The sequence below is a fragment of the Littorina saxatilis genome, linkage group LG6 (assembly GCF_037325665.1).
Source record: "Littorina saxatilis isolate snail1 linkage group LG6, US_GU_Lsax_2.0, whole genome shotgun sequence".
In the NCBI taxonomy this organism is placed as follows: Eukaryota; Metazoa; Mollusca; class Gastropoda; order Littorinimorpha; family Littorinidae; genus Littorina; species Littorina saxatilis.
The window spans coordinates 30,687,426-30,705,023 of NC_090250.1; the positions used below are offsets into that span (position 1 = coordinate 30,687,426).

A 17,598-nucleotide genomic window follows, 5' to 3' on the forward strand; every position below is an offset into this window, starting at 1 on the left:
ATGATGTAAAGCGTAAGTATCTGGCCCCGATCCCTGTCTTGTGAAAGACACAGTATGATGTAAAGCGTAAGTATCTGGCCTCCGTGTCTTGTGAAAGACACAGTATGATGTAAAGCGTAAGTATCTGGCCCCGATCCCTGTCTTGTGAAAGACACAGTATGATGTAAAGCGTAAGTATCTGGCCTTCCTGTCTTCTGAAAGACACAGCATAATGTTACGCGTAAGTATCTGGCCTCCGTGTCTTGTGAAAGACACAGCGTGATGTAAAGCGGAAGTATCTGGCCTCCCTGTCTTGTGAAAGACACAGCGTGATGTAAAACGTAAGTATCTGGCCTCCATGTCTTGTCGGAAGACACAGCGTGATGTAAAACGTAAGTACTTCGCCTCCCTGTCTTCTGAAAGACACAAGATGTAAAGCGTATATTTGGCCTGCCTGTTTTCTGAAAGACACAGCTGAATACAGTTATAATCGGCAAAGTACATCGCTCCAAATATCAGCATCATGACTGCTTCTTGTGCCGAGTAAGACTTTTTCGGATGAATTAATTCAACTGATTGCTATTGCTATTGGTGTCTGTTAAGAGAATACATGAGAAACAAATGCCATGCTTAACATGCAGAACACACCGAGAATATTGATTTTGGATATATTGAGGGCCCCAAAGGGGGGGTATCATCACGATCACGGGAAGGGAAATTTTAGCTTTCACGATCACAGTTACCTAGATTTTTGTTTTCACGATCACGAACACCAGTGGCAAATCACGGTCACGGTAAAAGTTGCAGGTACAGAAAGCACGTGTCAAAGTAAACACAACCACACAGTTATTCGCTCCTCTGGATCTATTGTTTATTCAACACAAAGTGACAACTGTTGCACTTTTTAATTATTTTTTTTGAATTCTCTTTCATGCACACATAGAAATACATATCATGATTTGTAATCAGTAACAAGAATGTTGTTTTCATTGTTTTTTCTCTCGCTTTCTCTCTCTCATACAGACACTCACAGGAATATACACTCCAGGGGCGGAGCAGTTAAGCCAGAGGGGGGGGGGGGTTACAACCTGGGTCCAGGGGTAGACCTTGTGGGGTACATGGGCAAGGCCCCGTTGGGGGGTCTGGGGGGCTTAGCCCCCCAGAAGCTGAAGAGTTTTAGCTATTTTATGAACAATTTATGGCTTATCCTTGATTTTAAACATGATCAACTGGTGTCAGCAGCCACTCATTATTTCTTTTAAAGTTAGTATTAATTTTTTTGTTGACAGCCGGGGGGGGGGGGGGGGTGGGGGTTCCGGAACCCCTGTAATCCGCCCCTGCACTCATACACATTCAACTCCCACACCCTCACTCACACACATGAATATATATACTTGCACAATTTCACATTTCCAGAGCTAAATCTTTTAAACCCATTTTCTCAAAAACTATTGGGTGGATTGAAATTAAAGTACATGTATGTGTGATGGTAGAGTCTATAATAACAAAATCCCCAACGAACATGACTTTGATCGACTTTGACATGAGGATCAAGTGACCCAAACTGGCACGTCTCCCCGCCATAGTTCCTGAATTTAACCCATTTTTGATAAGTTTACAGGCGCTAAAATAAATCCAAGCTTAATGCAAAGAAGCGACAATTAGAATCTATGCCAAGCGTGTCCACGTTGCTGGGATGAAAAACACATTTCTAGTTTCGGTTTCCGCTACACGCAGACTCGATCACTGTTCAGGGGTTGCGTAACCCCCCCCCCCCCCCCCCCCCCCGGCTTAAGCATGTACCTCCCAAACACTTTTTTTTTCTTTTTTTTGTGGGGGAGGGAGGGGGGGGGGGGGTTGCATCTGGATCATCAGTGAAATCCGAGGAGAAATCGCACCTCTCACCCCCTTTCGAAAGACATTTTTCTTCAACGATTTTTGTGATGAAAAGTATGAGTCCTTACAATCTCAATTCTTCTTCATTGCCTATACAGCTTGCTGTCGAATTTACCTTTTTCGTTCAAGGAGAGGCTTTCTTTCCCTCCAGAAACATCAAAAAACGTTTAGCTTCAAGGGGGCTTCGCCACCTTGCAACCCCCACCAAGGGGGCTTCGCCCCCTGGACCCCCACCAAGGGGCTTTGCCCCCTGGACCCCCATCTGTAACCCCCCCTAGTACTTACCTAGTCCGGCCCTGAATAGATCAACATACCTTGACATTTCGTCTTCGGAAAGACGGACCCGTAGCCGGACCTTTCCATCAAGGAAGGCATTCTCGCCGCATGCTTTGGTCTGGCTTGAATCCACAAAATATAACAGAAGTTCGATGACAGTACCGCTGCACGCCATTTTTGATCTTCGAATTCGAATTTGACTGAATGCACTCAAAACTTTAGCACGAAGCCCTTCCATTGGATGAAGTTTGGCAGACTTTTGCAATTCGCCTTCTGATTGGATCTCTTTTTGTGTGTGATTGGTTCTCTTAAAGGGAAGCAATCGCTGTCAAAATCATATTTCTGAATGTGTTGTTGCTTCCCTTCAATCGGGATTGGCTCCTTGACGAATAGAGGATCATAGAGTGATACAGCTGTGAAAAATGTACGTTGAAAATAAAATGCTTTGCAATAATGCCCATCACGATCACGAAAACAAATGACGATCACGATCACGAGACTTGATTTTTTTGTCATCACGGATCACGAGCAAAGTCCCATCACGATCACAGAAATGGAAATTTCGGCAATCACGGTCACAGAAAGGTCAAAAAACGCCAATCACGATCACGATTTTAAACCCTTTGGGGCCCTCTATATTATGTGTTCAACTTCAAGTGGAAGGAAGATATTATACCTTGTTAATACAGGGTCCCCACTGGTTTTTAGAAACAAAATTCCATGACTTTTCCATGACTTTCCATGAGCCTCAATAACATTTTCCATGACTAGATCCACAGGTCGCCATTTCTGAACACACAAACTTTTTACGTCTTGTCACTGCCAGTTTTGACACTGGCTTGCTTTGCACTGAATTTGAGTCAGTTTCTACGCAGTGTCTCTTCGACAAGCTACGCAGTCAGATTATCGGTAATGTTTGCTGGTCCTGTCATTTCACTAAACTGGACCAGCCACTGTTTGTATCCATCTGCACTTTCGTAAATTCCGTTTCGTAACCGTCACTGTGACTTGACGAACTGTCATTTTTTTTCACCGCGATACACAGTTCATTGCGAAGATCTTCCTGGGTAATTCGTTCCAATTCCGCATACTTTTTGTTGTCAAGAAACAACTCGAAAGAAAGTTTCAAACTCATCATCCTCCATCTTGCTTGTCGAAGCGCTAAAGTACTTTATCGATGCAAAAACAAAAGCAGAAAACTTCGACGAAACCGACTCAAATGCAGCGCAGACGACACGACGAGATAACGGAAGGAAGTGAGCCTCGCTTTGGCTCAAGTGCCGTTAAAAATACCGTTATTCTCGTATGCAAATACGAACGAGAAGTTGGTCATACGAACAAGCCTTGTGCTGGCGACGAAAATCGCTGCTGGCTGGCAAAGGGGGGGGGGGGGGGGGGGGGGTAATGGCTGGGCAACGAAAATCGCCGCTGGCGTGCTAAAGGTTAATTTTTTTTCTTTCTTATTTTTGTTAAATTCCATGACTTTCCATGACTTGAATTGAAATTCCATGACTTTCCAGGCCTGGAAAATTAAAAATCAAATTCCATGACTTTCCAGGTTTTCCATGACCTGTACGAACCCTGTTAATACCTAACCAGATCTGAGATGGTGAATCCAAAATGTTTACACGCGCTGGACTGTGACTTTCAAGATACATGTACCTCCCTTTTCATGTACACCACGTTGCAAATCAGCATCGACCTTTCCATCCATTTCCATCCAGGCACTTAGACACATACCACACATCTTCCTGCACCCAGGCTGATGTCCGTGCAGAGTAAAATGTATGAATTTACATTCAGTCAAGTTTAGACTAAATGTTTTAAGTAACGTATAGACTGGGAATCGAGATGAGGTTATGGTGTGTATATATATATATGTGTGTGTGTGTGTGTGTGTGTGTGTGTGTGTGTGTGTGTGTGTGCGCGCACAGCCATTCCTAGAAAAAGAACCGACAGATGTTTGTGTAACTTTGCGTGTGAATTCCGGCAGATAATATCCCTAGATGATTTTGTATTTTACATTTGTTTGGCTTACGTAAGTGTAGCCTATGCGATCGTCAACTTTGTCTGTCTGTGCGTATACATGTATGTATGTATGTATGTATGTATGTATGTATGTATGTATGTATGTATGTATGTATGTATGTATGTATGTATGTATAGAGAATACTACACGGCTTGCTGTGTCGTACCAGATTTACACGAGGTTTTTTTTTAAATATTGAACTGCGAGCGAAAGCGAGCTGTTCACTATTTGAAAAAGCAACGGGCTCAAAAGTTATGATCGTTTGAAAAGAGGTAAAAAATACTGTTCCTGGTGTCTTTCGCGCAACTTTTTTAAAGGACTTTTTCTATAATTTTGTTTCTCGTTCTCCGATAGGATGCGTATAGCCTTCACGGATGATGTGAACAACTTGCTCAGTAGCAGTTGCAGAAAAGAACTGTTCACGTGTTTTGAACACAGCTGTGCTGTATAAGAAAGAAATAAAGACAGAAGAATGCAGACATGACGTCATAAAATTAAAAAAAAAATGACGTCAGATGGAGACAACACTGGTTTTTTTCTCATCGTCGTCTTGATAGCGGCGAGACACAATCTGGCATTTGCTGTGACGAATCAGACAGTTGGAATGCTACGAAATAGAGCTGTGGGGATGGACATCGCCAAGTGTTTAAGTCTGTAAGAGCATTGTCTCGAGGTCATAACGGTCTAGTATACAGAGAACCGTTATCTGTCCGTTATAACACAGAGAGAACGCCTTTTTGGTTGTCCCTTAATTCGTAAACCGTGAACATCAAGCTACGGGAACAGTCACACAAACTCAAAAAGTATAATTATTTGGAGGTCTTCGGATTTTTTTTTTTATCATGCACATGTTCTGCGCGAACTTAGAATCCGGTTTCATTCTAGAATGGACCGGGTCCAGGTTGGAATTCTAACCCTGCGCAAGTACAGGGGTGCCATTCTAGAATGAAACCCTTGAATAAAGGGGGCCGTAATGTTTGTAGGTAAGACAGAGTTGTCTTCCCTTGAATTATCTCCACCTGCACCTTCCCTTTGATAAAATGGGGCTGATTTGTCTACCCCTGAAAAAAATCCTTTGGCGATCTTGCGATGTCATGTCAAGAAAGTTGACACTCCTGAGTACGCAATAAACAAAGGCAGACCATAGCAAGGGGGACTACCAGGGCGGTATTGTTTGCAGGGCAGTTGTTTTTGTGATGAGAGCCGGTTGCGGCCGCTTGCAATGTCAGCGCTGTCTCCCTCTCGGAAATGTCCGGTTTTTTGACAATTTTTTTGACAGACAGACAGACAGACGGTCAGACCGACTAACCGACAGACAGACCAACAGAAGGACAGAGTGAGTTATAGAGCTGTTGTCACAGGTTTAAAAAAAGTTGACATTATATCTTCACAATTCAGAAGACCAACTTCATGTATATGAATAAGATTAAAAGTTACAAGCGAGATCAGCAAAACACTGTCAGTCCGGAAATTTCCGTTCGTAGCGATCAGTGCTGAGTGTCTCTCAAAATCGTAATCACTTTCAGAACATCACAATCCCAATTCACGATGTCTTTGAGTAAAGTGTAAAAAACCCGGAAAAAAACCCCAACCAAACACACAAAAAAACAAAAACAAACAGAAAATCCACATTTGTGGCTTTGGCTGTGTGATAGTCTAACTGAAATGACTATTCCAACTTGGACCCAAATTCCAACCTTGCGCACGGCCGATTCTAGAATGGACCAGCAACAAGGGTTTTATTCTAGAATGGCACCCCTGTACTTGCGCAGGGTTAGAATTCCAACCTGGACCCGGTCCATTCTAGAATGAAACCGGATTCTAAGTTCGCGCAGAACACACACATGTATACAAACACACACGTAGTCACAGACAGACAGATGCATAAACGCACGCGCTTGCACACCAGAACACCGTGCTAAAGACAAATTTCAAAAACAACACACCTAACAGCAGATCTTATATAAAAGAAAAAGGTTTCAATCGCTGCGCTTTGTGCAATTAACCTAGTGGAAAGTGTGTGTCCTGACCACTCGGCCACCTTGATATGAGTTTTGCAGACGTCATCGTCTAAAAATAGAATAGCGTAGTAGAGTAAGATTTTACTTTTTCTTTCTTCAAAGTCGTGAGGCTATGTCTTTTGAGCCCATTAAAGAATGTTTCTGAAACTTGGCACACATGTAATGACACCATTTTTTGCAAAGTGTACACAGTAACGTGCATGTCACGTTTGTTTCTAGGACGTTACGAACGTTTGCAAATTGTTAACGAAAAACAGTTACAACGTCCATTCTCGAGTTCTGTTTGCTCCAAGTACTAGCGCGAATCCAGATGAGGGTCTTTGTTATCATTCTGTGAAATTTGGCGAGGCTGCTGTTTGTAGTTTTAGATTTATTGCATATCAACTGCAGCTACCCAGCAAAAACACGACAAAAACCCTGGATTTGTTGCTGTTTTTCAGGATTGTGGTCGCTCTTTGACAACACTGGTGAAGTGGCCTAGCGGTTAAGACATCGGCCCCGACATTTCGAGGCCCCGAGGCCTTGAGTTCGAATCCCTACCAAGTCGTTTATTTTGTTCTGCTCGATCCTTCTTGACAAATATGCTCAGCTCTGAGAGAGCAAACCGGATGTTACCACTGCAAAATCCAAGCGTTGACTGAAGCTCTCAAGGTCATACACGCCGTATAGGTGGGGTTTCGGGTAGTGCTGTACAGAATTCTGTACATGATTTTATCCCTATTTTTCAACCTCGTAGCCCCAGAAAGTCATAAATAGACCACAGCTTTAATAGCTTTTACACAGCATGCATATGAGAGATAATGGTCTTCTTGGTGACCGTTCATGCCCAAGCTCGCGGCGGAGCTGGTTGCCAGCAGAACAACGTGTCACTGGAAAATATCATAGACTTCGGAGTGCGAGGACCAGGAAAAATAACCTAATGTGAACCTGTCTGAGTGTGACCATATCTTTAACTCTTAGTATGACAATTCCAAGAATATATTATCTTGATACGCAAGCTCTAGGGTAGGTTAATGATTGTAGAAGCTTTACCCATCCTGAACTCGGTCAAAATGAGTTACTTCCCTTCGGGTCTCATTTATCCCTGACATGATGCCTTTGTTTTCCTTTTCTGGAGAGGAAATCGATTTTTTAAAACATATTTAGAGGTTTTCGTAATGTGTTATTGATATAAGCAGATTCGCAATCGTCGATAATGATTTTTCATGGTGTTGTGTAATTTTTAAATTACAAAGGAATTGATATGTATGACAATTTCAAGCGAGCTATCTTTCGCGGGTGTATTTACTGTGCAAACAATTCTAAATATGGCAAAAGTGTCACCTGATAATCAACTTTGGCTACGAAGCAGACGACACTTTTTCTGTAACTACATGTAGTTGAGAATGATGCAACAATATCACGGTCTCCTTCCCGCAGCAGTCTCAAAATGTCGACTTGTTTTGACCTTAGAACGATGTCTTTATCATAACTGTGAAGAACAGAACGGAGATCACTGTCGAAGTCGACCATTCTGCGTGTGCGTGCGTGTTTGTGCGGTCTTGTATGTGTGTGTGTGTGTGTGTGTGTGTGAGAGAGGATTGCACAAGATCTCCTTCAGGGACAACTACACCAACAACAAATACACAGTCATTTTATCTGTTTGCCTTTTTTTGAAAATTATACATGGAGTAGCCTAGATATGATGCGCAGGGCCGGACTAGGTAAGTACTAGGGGGGGGGGGGGGGTTACAGATGGGGGTCCAGGGGGCTAAGCCCCTTGGTGGGGGTTGCAAGGGGGCTTTGAAGCTGAACGTTTTTTGATGTTTCTGGAGGGAAAGGGAGCCTCTCCTTGAACAAAAAGGTAAATTCGACAGCAAGCTGTATAGGCAATGAAGAATAAAAAAAAAAAGCGTTTGGGAAGTACATGCTTAAGCCGGGGGGGGGGGGGGGGTTGCGCAACCCCTGTAACTCCCCCCCCCCCCCCTAGTCCGGCCCTGATGCGTTAGTTTTAACTCTGTGTGTGTGTGTCTGTGTGTGTGTGTGTGTAGAGCGATTCAGACTAAACTACTGGACCGATCTTTATGAAATTTGACATGAGAGTTCCTGGGTATGAAATCCCCGAACGTTTTTTTCATTTTTTTGATAAATGTCTTTGATGACGTCATATCCGGCTTTTCGTGAAAGTTGAGGCGGCACTGTCACGCCCTCATTTTTCAACCAAATTGGTTGAAATTTTGGTCAAGTACTCTTCGACGAAGCCCGGGGTTCGGTATTGCATTTCAGCTTGGTGGCTTAAAAATTAATTAATGACTTTGGTCATTAAAAATCTGAAAATTGTAAAAAAAAAAATAAAAATTTATAAAACGATCCAAATTTACGTTTATCTTATTTTCCATCATTTGCTGATTCCAAAAACATATAAATATGTTATATTCGAATTAAAAAAAAAGCTCTGAAAATTAAATATATAAAAATTATTATCAAATTTTTTTTTTCGAAATCAATTTAAAAACACTTTCATCTTATTTCTTGTCGGTTCCTGATTCCAAAAATATATAGATATGATATGTTTGGATTAAAAACACGCTCAGAAAGTTAAAACGAAGAGAGGTACAGAAAAGCGTGCTATCCTTTTCTTAGCGCAACTACTACCCCGCTCTTCTTGTCAATTTCACTGCCTTTGCCATGAGCGGTCGACTGACGATGCTACGAGTATACGGTCTTGCTGAAAAATGGCATTGCGTTCAGTTTCATTCTGTGAGTTCGACAGCTACTTGACTAAATGTTGTATTTTCGCCTTACGCGACTTGTTTTTTTATTTTTTTTATAGATATATTGATGACGTCATATCCGGATTTTTACATTTAGTCAAGTTTTGACTAAATGTTTTAACGTAGAGGGGGGAATCGAGACGAGGGTCGTGGTGTATGTGTGTGTCTGTCTGTCTGTCTGTGTGTGTGTGTGTGTGTGTGTGTGTAGAGCGATTCAGACTAAACTACTGGACCGATCTTTATGAACTTTGACATGAGAGTTCCTGGGTATGATATCCCCAGACGTTTTTTTCCATTTTTTTGATAAATGTCTTTGATGACGTCATATCAGGCTTTTCGTGAAAGTTGAGGCGGCACTGTCACGCTCTCATTTTTCCAACCCAATTGGTTGAAATTTTGGTCAAGTAATTTTCGACGAAGCCCGGACTTCGGTATTGCATTTCAGCTTGGTGGCTTAAAAATTAATTGATGACTTTGGTCATTAAAAATCTGAAAATTGTAAAAAAAAAAATGTGTTTATCAAGCGATCCAAATTTACGTTCATCTTATTCTCCATCATTTTCTGATTCAAAAAACATATAAATATGTTATATTTGGATTAAAAACAAGCTCTGAAAATTAAAAATATAAAAATTATTATCAAAATTAAATTTTCGAAATCAATTTAAAAACACTTTCATCTTATTCCTTGTCGGTTCCTGATTCCAAAAACATATAGATATGATATGTTTGGATTAAAAACACGCTCAGAAAGTTAAAACGAAGAGAGGTACAGAAAAGCGTGCTATCCTTCTCAGCGCAACTACTACCCCGCTCTTCTTGTCAATTTCACTGCCTTTGCCATGAGCGGTGGACTGACGATGCTACGAGTATACGGTCTTGCTGAAAAATTGCATTGCGTTCAGTTTCATTCTGTGAGTTCGACAGCTACTTGACTAAATGTTGTATTTTCGCCTTACGCGACTTGTTACATTTAGTCAAGTTTTGACTAAATGTTTTAACGTAGAGGGGGGAATCGAGACGAGGGTCGTGGTGTATGTGTGTGTGTCCGTGTGTGTGTGTCTGTGTGTGTGTAGAGCGATTCAGACTAAACTACTGGACCGATCTTTATGAAATTTGACATGAGAGTTCCTGGGTATGATATCCCCAGACGTTTTTTTTTATCTTTTTGATAAATGTCTTTTATGACGTCATATCAGGCTTTTCGTGAAAGTTGAGGCGGCACTGTCACGCTCTCATTTTTCAACCAAATTGGTTGAAATTTTGGTCAAGTAATCTTCGACGAAGCCCGGACTTCGGTATTGCATTTCAGCTTGGTGGCTTAAAAATGAATTAATGACTTTGGTCATTAAAAATCTGAAAATTGTTAAAAAAAAAAACATTCTATAAAACGATCCAAATTTACGTTCATCTTATTTTTCATCATTTTCTGATTCCAAAAACATATAAATATGTTATATTTGGATTAAAAACAAGCTCTGAAAATTAAAAATATAAAAATTATTATCAAAATTAAATTTTCGAAATCAATTTAAAAACACTTTCATCTTATTTCTTGTCGGTTCCTGATTCCAAAAACATATAGATATGATATGTTTGGATTAAAAACACGCTCAGAAAGTTAAAACGAAGAGAGGTACAGAAAAGCGTGCTATCCTTCTCAGCGCAACTGCTACCCCGCTCTTCTTGTCAATTTCACTGCCTTTGCCATGAGCGGTGGACTGACGATGCTACGAGTATACGGTCTTGCTGAAAAATTGCATTGCGTTCAGTTTTATTCTGTGAGTTCGACAGCTACTTGACTAAATGTTGTATTTTTGCCTTACGCGACTTGTTTTATTTTACAAAAGTTGAGGCCGCACTGTGGTGACATTCCTTTTTCACTCAAATTGATCGACATTTTAGTCAAGGAATCCTCGTCTCAGTCCGGACTGATGAACATCAATGAACAAATTTGTTAATTAAAGTTGTCATTAAAATAAAATTCTCTCTAACATATTTACAAATGGTTGCATTCATGGCGATCTTAACTATAATAGAGAACGCTATGGTTGCATTGTAATCCGCATTAATCTCTGAATCCAAAATATATACATAAGTTATGTTAACTTTGAAAATGTGCTCACAATTAAAATAATTGGTTTTGGGTTCTTCTCTGGAGTTAGCTACCACAAATAAGAGGGTCATTGCGTTGAAATCACAAATGTGAACGTTTTATTTGTGACTACGCTACTTTATGTGTTTCTGAATGTTGCTTGATGATGCAATAGCTATTAAACAATATTTCTACTTAAACACAAAGTTTTGTGATTTCGGAATTTCCGCGAATGTGACAAATCGAGTGGCCAAAATGACAGGTATTTTGTGACATGCAGTTGGATGAAGCAAGTAACTCGGTCGTGCTGAATGAAAGAAACAAGTAAACGCGCATGAACAATGACAAGTATAACATCAGAAATGCATGAACTTTTAGTAGAATGAGTGCTGTTTGCAGAAGATCAATCCTGTCTGAAATATTAACCATACTTTTCCGTGGTCAACTTCGTAACGTGTGGTTTCCCCGCAGCCCTTACTTTTGCACAACACAGACCTATAATCATCACAAACGAACCACTATTTAATTTTAAGTTGTAACTACTTTAGCACAGTTCGTAACACGCGTGTAGAACGCAAGATAAAAGCAAATGACGACCACAATTTTTGCAATCTGTCTATTAAAAACTTTCAGTGCACGTGGTTTCCTCTTTTACGTGTTACGAAGTTGGCGTTATTTGTCCTGTTATTTAAATCAAAATCGAAAATTTTTAATTAAATTTTCATTTGATTAATATACTTACCCGAGTCACATATTAGCATTGACGCAGTCGATAAGCTAAGGTGTCTGAAACGCTATCCCGCCTATAGTCCAAGGGAAGCAACCCAAGCTAAAAAAGTAGCAAGCTTGCTACCCTGGGTTGCCTCCCGTAGCGTATCACGCCACAGATCTCGTACCCGGTACGAGACAACCTCATTCGACTTCTAGAATACAAAGAAACTAAAAGCGGGGAAGGTGGGAGGGAATTACCTATGTGACTCGGGTAAGTATATTAATCAAATGAAAATTTAATTAAAAATTTTCGATTAAATTACATATTCTTACTCCGAGTCACATATTAGCAGATAACTCCAACAAGGTGGTGGGTAAGATCAAAAAGTTCAAACTCACTCTAAAGTTCTAGAGAGACAAAACCAGCTGCCGCCAAGGAAGGAATGGGCCGAGACCCATCCTGACAGAGGGCAGCAATGTCTGCAGAACCTGATAAGACAACATCCTAGCGCCAGAAGCTGTGCGCAGGACATCATCCAAACCTCATAAGCCAAAAAGGCTAAGGAGGAGGCCCAGGCCCTGGAAATGAGCTCGGGCCGAGCCGAGGGAAAGATAGCATAAAGCTATGACAAGGCGGAGGGAAAGAAAATCCCTTGCCAAGAAACTGGCCCACTGCCAAAAGTCAGGAAAGGATCCCGTGAGAAAGAAACCACTGACTCACTCTAAACCCTTGCCAGGAACTGGCCCACTGCCAAAGGACAGAAACGGACCGAGAACCACCCTGATTGACAGCCTAAATGTCTCTCAGGCAAGAAATGCGAAAGACAACATAAGAGAGCCAGAAGCTGTGCCCAGCACTTCTTCCAATCATCTGAACCGTAAAACAGTCCGGAAAAGGACCCCAGTCTTGGATAAACCCGACCAAGTAGAGGGAAGGACAAGCTGCCCCCCCCCCCCCCTTAAAATTGGAAGGAAATGCTAATGGCCTGGAAAAGATCCGTGCGTAAGGTTGCCGGCTAAGCCCTGAAAAGGACCGACCCTCACGGAGACCATAAGGCAAAAATGCCAAAGTAAGAAAACTTTGGGATGGAGTGAGGCCAAAAAGGCCCCTGAGAGAACAGTCAGCTCCAGAAGAGTGACCAAACTCCAAACTGGAAAGAGAGAGACGCCTGAGTACCAAGTACCAGAGTCCAACTCAATGAGCAAAACTCAAGGGAGACGGTCACCAGTCGTCCCCTGCCCATCCCTGCGAAAGCAGAGAGAGGGGTAAAAAAGAGGACGAAGCGACCTAAGGTAGTGCGTAAGCACCGGAAATGCGGACCCGCAGTGGCCAAATCCTAATGTGACCGGAGGCCGGAAACAAAATGACAAAAGCCAGCGTGTTCGCAGAGCAGACTGCTTGTAGGTAATTGAAATGAATAAAAAAAAACCGAAACAGAAAGAACGAGGCTGGTAAGAAAGACGGAAAACCGTGAAGCGAACCAGCAGTCAGACTCCCGAGACCAGAGTTCTCAGGAGAAAAAAGTAATAGTCATAGTTGCAAGTGAAAAAGGGGTGACCAGGCCGGAAGCCCAACCCGGCAGAAATCGTCCCAACTCACATCATGCAAGCACAAGAACCAAATTGCCAAAGTCGCAACACGACAGGCAGGAGACTATAACACAGGCTAAGGCCGAGAGCCTTGCTGCCCGTAGGCCGGCCATTGCACCAAAGTACCCAAAGTACACAGGCACAGTAAGAAACCAAAAGTTTCGGCCGCCGAAAAAGATGCTGGCCTAGAGGCCAGCACCGAGAAAACTGGAACGTTAGCTAGACCTCTGCCCAAAAAGGGGAGGAGTAGCCAAAAAACCTGAGAAAAAGTGACAAGCCAAGAATGACTTCTCAAACATGCATTGCCCAGACAATGCACCCTCAGGAAGATCTGAATGTTACTTCCGAGGCCAACTCGAGTGAACCTTAAGTTTGGACGAAACACCAGAACGCGTCTGATCGCTAGAGAAAGACAGAGTCAGACTCGGCGAAAGACAAACCTGGACCAAGTCCAGAAGCTCGTGGCAAAGAGAAAACGGGGAAGCCCAAAGGCAGAAACCCCCTTTTTAAACGGAAATCGACCTCTCAGCACCCATACGCTGGGAAACAGAAAGAATGTCGAAGCCCGAAGTCACAAGCACAAGGAAAGCAACAACCACCACCGCCAACGGATGAGATGGCTGTTGCTCCGGCCGAGGCTAAAACCCCGAAGCCCTAAGGCCAACTGTTGTTTCAAAAACCCAGCGTACCTATGACGGCTGTGAAAGAAACAATCTCACCTGAGCTGAGGACTTAGGCCGCTTAGGCTGAGTCCGCTGAGGTATAGCCTGCTTAGGAGAGGCCTGCTTTTGCTGCTTTCAGATTGAAGCTCAAAAGAAGGGAACCGCTGTTCTCTGTTGGTCTCAATCCCCTGCTTCTGGCATAAGGGGCCAGGCTGCCGGAGAGAGACCGTCCACCAAGGATGGCGATCTGAGAATGTTCCTTGTCGACTCCTCAGAAAACCGGGAGTGGGCAAGAAACAAGTCCCTTCTGCACGAGACCGCATGGAGATAGTGCAGAGAGGACAGCCTCATCTGTGCCTCGTTCACCCTTGTAAGTGTGGAGAGGAGGAAGACACTTCCTCCGCGTCCTGCTCTTTACTAAGGGTAAAGGGCGCCAAGGAATCTGCCAGAGCGCGAGAAAGCGCCCGCAGGAGATTTTCCAAGGAAAGTGGGAGAGAGGAGCTAGCGGCCACCACCGGAGTGTGTGGATGCTGCTGTCCCAACAGAGGCAAGAAGCCTGTATGCCCATAGGGCAAGCCTTGTTCGAAATTCACCGGCGACCAAACGGAAGCAGCGGGAACTGAACCTGAAAATCCGGGAGGAGCCGGAAGAGCGGCAGCAACAGCAGCGCTATGCCAAAGCTGGTGCTGAGCCACGTACGAGCTGAAGCTCGGAACCCAAAGGTAGGCCGTAGGCCAGAACCGGAAGTGACAGTAACCTGTGCACTACCCGCTTGACCTACACTTACTGCCAAGGCCGGAAGCGCAGCTGCCGGAAACAGCTGCTGAGCCAAGGGCAAAGCTCAAACCGGAAAGGGCCATGGGCTGCCCACACGCCGATGAACTAACATTTCCCGCCGGAGCCGGGAGAGAAGCCGTCGCGGACGACTGCTTACGTATAGCGCAGCTCAAGTCGGATGGAATCATTGACTGTCCGCTTTCCAACGAGGCACTACTTCCGTGAACCGGAAGCGCAGCTGTCACGTACGACTGCCGACGAAAGGCAAGGCTCGAACCGGACGTGACAGTAGCCTGTGCACTAACCAGTGAACCTACACTTCCGGCCGGAACCGGAAGAACAGCTGTCGCGGGCGACTGCTGCCGTAGGGCAAGGCTCGAACCGGACGTGACAGTAGTCTGTGCACTAGCCGGTGAACCTCTTACTTCCGGCCGGAGCCGGAAGCAGCTGTCGCGGACGACTGCTGACGTAAGTCGAAGCTCGAACCGGACGTGACAGTAGCCTGTGCACTAGCCAGTGAACCTCTTACTTCCGGCCGGAGCCGGAAGCAGCTGTCGCGGACGACTGCTGACGTAAGTCGAAGCTCGAACCGGACGTGACAGTAGCCTGTGCACTAGCCAGTGAATCTCTTACTTCCGGCTTAGGCCGGAAGCAGCTGTTGCGGACGACTGCTGACGTAAGTCGAAGCTCGAACCGGACGTGACAGTAGCCTGTGCACTAGCCAGTGAACCTCTTACTTCCGGCCGGAGCCGGAAGCAGCTGTCGCGGACGACTGCTGACGTAAGTCGAAGCTCGAACCGGACGTGACAGTAGCCTGTGCACTAGCCAGTGAACCTCTTACTTCCGGTCGGAGCCGGAAGCAGCGGTCGCGTACGACTGCTGACGTAAGTCGAAGCTCGAACCGGACGTGACAGTAGCCTGTGCACAAGCCGGTGAACCTCTTACTTCCGGCCGGAGCTGGAAGCAGCTGTCGCGGACGACTGCTGACGTAAGTCGAAGCTCGAACCGGACATGACAGCAGCCTGTGCACTAGCCGGTGAACCTCTTACTTCCAGCCGAAACTGGAAGCAGCTGTCGCGGACGACTGCTGACGTAAAGCGCAGCTCGAACCGGAGGGGACCATGGTCTGTCCGCAACCAGTGAACCACTACTTCCGGGAACCGGAAGTGCAGCTGCCGAAGACGGCTGCTGCGAGCACATACCTTGTACTGGCCGCGTCCCCGAAGGGACACGCTCAGGTGCACTCCCGCAAGCGGAAGCCACCGAGGCCGGCCACGAAGGGAAGCTTGTCCCAGCGAGTGGAATCCAGAGACAACACGAGCGCCAGTAGACTGGGCCGACGCTCCGGAAACGCAAGTGAGCGACAAGGACCCGGGAAAAAAACCGTCCGGAATCCGAAGCTGCCGTCGTCACCCTCGAAGCCACCAAGCAAGGGACGCCCGCCCCCAGAAGTACGGATCTCTGTAAGCAAAGAAGCAATAAGACTAGCCACCAGAGCCTAGTGTCAACAAAGGGGGAGAAACGGCCGCACAAGCGGCCGAAACTAACGTCTGAGAGACAGACGGAGTCTCTTCGGCGCCGAAAAAGGCACAGAAAAGACCGAATTAGTCTTAGGATCAGAAACATGTACCATGGGGCTATTGGCATAAGACGAGGAAGCCCCCCCCACCCCCCCGTCTTTTCTCACTAAACGCCCAGCCGGCGACGTGAGAAAGTAATCTACTGAAAAGTAACAAGTCTCGAGGACGTAAGCTTCAGCAGAACCGGAACTAGCACTAGCAAACAAGCCACAAAAGTAGCTACAAAAACTGCTACTGGCAAAATGTTCAAAGTCCGAGCACGGACCCAAACAGGCATACCAGTCTAACCGGAAGTGCAGCTGCCGAAAACGGAAGCTGACAAGAGGTAAACAAAGACTACTGAAAATTTAACTAAGTCCGGAACGGACCTAAAAATCAGCAGAATAATCAACTAGCAAAATAATAATAGCTTCGTAAGAAGCTAAATAACAGCCTACCAAGGTAGTTTACATTCCTAGAAAGGACGTAAACATCTCGATAGCACAACATGCTAGGATAAAGGACGACTACCAAAAGGCGGCCGCCGAATACAACTACTGTAGAATTCTAAGTCCAGAACGGATAAAGAATCCTAGTAGAAAATAAACTTAGCTCTAGCGCAGTAGCCGCTAAAGCAGCTAAAACTAACAGCCTACCAAGATAGTAAAGCGACCGGGCACGGACGAAAAACTACTCAGTAGAAACACAGCGTGCTAGCGAAAAATGGCTCCAACTGGAGGCCAACAAAACAACTACTGTAAAATCGAAGTCCAGAGCGGACAAGAAATTCAGCAGAAAAAATATTTACTAGCAAGACAAAGATACCTACAAGGCATCTAAAACTAACTTCCTACCGAGTAAGCTCACCGTCCGAGCACGGACGAAAACCAACTCAGTAGAAACACCACGTGCTAGCAAAAAATGGCCACCAAAATGGCGACCAACGCAACTAGAAACCGCTGAAGAAACTTCTGAGTCCAGAGGACGTAAGCAATTTCCAGCAGAATCAAATACAATGTCAAAATAAAATAAGGAACAATCTCACCAACTGGAAACAGCTAGGAGAAGACGGGAGGCCGAGGCCGGTGGGTGTCAGGCTGACAAAACGAAACGGCCTCGGAGCATAGCGCAAAAAACGACCTTATCTCTCTGGCTGAAAGGAGTCGAATGAGGGTGTCTCGTACCGGGTACGAGATCTGTGGCGTGATACGCTACGGGAGGCAACCCAGGGTAGCAAGCTTGCTACTTTT

At 44.6% G+C, this 17,598-nt stretch overlaps 1 protein-coding gene across 1 annotated transcript in view; it reads left to right on the forward strand.

Annotated features, from left to right (window-relative positions):
* The window catches only part of LOC138968980 (uncharacterized), a 39,688-nt gene that overhangs the window by 15,684 nt on the left and 6,406 nt on the right, over positions 1-17,598 (forward strand). The window lies entirely within an intron of this gene.